Source organism: Palaemon carinicauda, unplaced genomic scaffold (assembly GCF_036898095.1).
Source record: "Palaemon carinicauda isolate YSFRI2023 unplaced genomic scaffold, ASM3689809v2 scaffold247, whole genome shotgun sequence".
Lineage (NCBI taxonomy): Eukaryota > Metazoa > Arthropoda > Malacostraca > Decapoda > Palaemonidae > Palaemon > Palaemon carinicauda.
Window position 1 is genome coordinate 102,501 of NW_027170107.1, and position 5,000 is coordinate 107,500.

A 5,000-nucleotide genomic window follows, 5' to 3' on the forward strand; every position below is an offset into this window, starting at 1 on the left:
ACGTACGTACCTGTATATATATATATATATATATATATATATATATATATATATATATATATATATATATATATATATATACGTACGTACGTATATATACGTACGTACGTATATATACGTACGTACGTATATATACGTACGTACGTAAGTATATACATACGTAAGTATATACGTATATATATATATATATATATATATATATATATATATATATATATATATATATATATATATATATACGTACGTATATATATATACGTACATATGTATATACATACGTACATATATATATATATATATATATATATATATACATACGTACGTACGTATATATATACGTACGTACATATATATACGTACGTACATTTATATACGTACGTACATATATATATACGTACGTACATATATATGTACATACGTACGCATATATATACGTACGTACACATATATGTACGCACGTACGCATATATATACGCACGTACACATATGTATATACGCACGTACATATATATATATATACGCACGTACATATATATATATACGCACGTACATATATATATACGTACGTACATATATATATACGTACGTACATATATATATACGTACGTACATATATATATACGTACGTACATATATATATATACGTACGTACATAATATATATATATATATATATATATATATATATATATATATATATATATATATATATATATATATATACGTACGTACATACATATATATACACGTACGTACCTACATATACCTACGTACCTACATATACATACGTACCTACATATACATACGTACCTATATATACGTAAATAAGTATATACATACGTAAATAAGTATATACATACGTAGGTATATACGTACGTATATATACGTACGTATATATACGTACGTATGTATATACGTACGTAAGTATATACATACGTATGTATATACGTACATATATATATATAAGTACGTAAATATATTTATACGTACGTAAATATATATACGTACGTATGTATATACGTACGTAAGTATATACATACGTATGTATATACGTACATATATATATATAAGTACGTAAATATATTTATACGTACGTAAATATATATACGTACGTATATATTTATATACGTACGTATATATTTATATACATACGTATATATATAAGTACGTATATACATACGTACGTATGTATATACGTATGTACGTATATATACGTACGTATATAATAACGTACATATATATATACGTACGTACATAATAACGTACATATATATACGTACGTATATATATACGTACGTATATATATATACGTACGTATATATATACGTACGTATATATATACGTACGTAAATATTTACGTACATATATATTTATACGTACGTACATATATACGTACGTACATATATACGTACGTACATATATACGTACGTACATATATACGTACGTACATATATACGTACGTACATATATACGTACGTACATATATACGTACGTAAATATATACGTACGTAAATATATACGTACGTAAATATATACGTACGTAAATATATACGTACATAAATATATATATATATATATATATATATATATATATATATATATATATATATATATATATATATATATATATATATATATACGTACGTACATATATATATACGTACGTACATATATATATACGTACGTACATATATATATACGTACGTACATATATATATACGTACGTACATATATATATACGTACGTACATATATATATACGTACGTACATATATATATACGTACGTACATATATATATACGTACGTACATAATATATATATATATATATATATATATATATATATATATATATATATATATACGTACGTACATACATATATATACACGTACGTACCTATATATACACGTACGTACCTACATATACGTACGTACCTATATATACACGTACGTACCTACATATACATACGTACCTACATATACATACGTACCTATATATACGTAAATAAGTATATACATACGTAAGTATAAACGTACGTATATATACGTACGTATGTATATACGTACGTAAGTATATACATACATATGTATATACGTACATATATATATAAGTACGTAAATATATTTATACGTACGTAAATATATATACGTACGTATGTATATACTTACGTACGTATATACATACGTACGTAAGTATATACATACGTATGTATATACGTACATATATATATATAAGTACGTAAATATATTTATACATACGTAAATATATATACGTACGTATATATTTATATACGTACGTATATATATAAGTACGTATATACATACGTACGTATGTATATACGTATGTACGTATATATACGTACGTACATAATAACGTACATATATATATATACGTACGTACATAATAACGTACATATATATATACGTACGTACATAATAACGTACATATATATATACGTACGTACATAATAACGTACATATATATATATATATATATATATATATATATATATATATATATATATATATATATATATATATATATATATATATACGTACATAATAACGTACATATATATACGTACGTACGTACATATATACGTACGTACTTTATATATATATATATATATATATATATATATATATATATATATATATATATATATATATATATATATATATATATATATATATATATATATATATACGCACGTACCTATATATATACGTACGTACCTATATATATATACGTACGTATATATATATACGTACGTATATACGTACGTACATATATACGTACGTACATATATACGTACGTACATATATACGTACGTACATATATACGTACGTACATATTTACATACGTACATATTTACATACGTACATATATACGTACTTAAATATATACGTACTTAAATATATACGTACGTAAATATATACGTACGTAAATATATATATATATATATATATATATATATATATATATATATATATATATATATATATATATATATATATATATTATATATTTATATATATATATATATATATTTATATATATATATATATATATATATATATATATATATATATATATATATATATATATATATATATATATACGTACGTAAATTTATATATATATATATATATATATATATATATATATATATATATATATATATATATATATATATATATATATATGTACGTAAATAAATATATATATATATATATATATATATATATATATATATATATATATATATATACACGTGCGTAAATATATATATATATACAGTGAACCCTCGTTTATCGCGGTAGATAGGTTCCAGACGCGGGCGCGATAGGTGAAAATCCGCGAAGTAGTGACATCATATTTACCTATTTATTTAACATGTATATTCGGACTTTTAAAACCTTCCCTTGTACGTAGTACTGTTAACAAACCACCCTTTAATGTACAGAACACTTAATGCATGTACTACAGCACCCTAAACTAAAACAGGCACAAATATTAAAGGCGATTTTATATCATGCGTTTCCTAAACACCTAAAAAGCACGATAAAAAATGGCAACCAATGTTTTGTTTACGTTCATCTCTGATCATAATGAAGAAACAAACTCATTTAGTGTACACATATATGTATAGGTTAGTTTTTGCATCGATTATATTGATTATACAGTACTGTATGTTGATTTTTTTATTACCAATGTTTTAGTTTACGTATTCTAGTTAGGACTTCCAAATGAAATCTTTTTCTTTATGACGCCGCCTGAAACGACGGCGTGTACGCTCAGTAAACAACCACGCTCAGAACAAACAAGGCATTTAACGTGCATGATGATAGTGATAAATAATGATACAGTACATACAGTATTTACAGTAAAAGCATTTACAAAATATGTTACCTTACACATATAAATTATACAGTACTTGTACGTAGCAAAGCAGGAAAACAATTTACGAGAGAGAGAGAGAGAGAGAGAGAGAGAGAGAGAGAGAGAGAGAGAGAGAGAGAGAGAGAGAGAGAGATTGTTTTACGTACGTAAATGTAAATTTAAAAAAAAAAAAATATGATAGGTTACAACATGTAGACTTTTAAAACCTTCCCTTTAACTTAATGCATACAGTACGTACATTACTAAACTATAAAACAGGCAGTAAGAATATTAAAGTAAAAAATAAAGATTGTTACTGTACTCACCACGAAAGAAGTTGAAGAAAAACTTGAATGGTGATGGCGATGAATTTGCTGCACAGTAGAAATGATGATGATGAAGCTGATGATGTGTTCTACTGTGCAGTCAATGATAGTATTTTACGTCTCTTCAGACGGAGGTGTCTTTTCCTGGGACACCTCTTCAACTTCTTCCTGGGAAACTTCTTCAATTTCTTCCGAAGGCGTACTAGCAGGAGGAACTGGCTCTTTTTTGCGAGGCTGGAAGAACATTGTGATCGGAAGTTGTTGCCGCTGCTTCTTTTTTCGATCCAAGAGCATCCTGTAGGGAGTCATGATGTCATCGACCTTGTTGGAGAATTGCATCGAGCGAACCATATCCTCGTCCCACTCTTGTAACATTTCTTTCGCCTCCTTGATATGGTTGCAGAACTTGGCAAGCCGTTCTAATGTTAAGCCCGTTTCTTCGACATTTTTTTGGGTCTCTTCCTGGGTATCACTCTCTTCCTCACTTGCCGATTTCGTCAGGTCTTCGAGGTCTGCGTCAGTTAGGGGCTGGGAATGGCAGTCCAACAACTCGTCGACGTCTTCAGTCGTCATGTCGCCAAACCCGTCACCTCCAATTATGGCAGCCAACTGCACAGATTTCCGTATTGCAGAGTGTTGGATTTCCGACGGAGTAAATCCCTTGTCGTCGTAAACAATATCGGGCCACAGCTTCTTCCAGCTCGCATTCACGGTTGCAGGTTTCATCTCTTGAAGTGCCTTCTGAATATTCTGCAGGCACGTGGCTATGGTGTACTGCCGCCAGTACGCCTTCA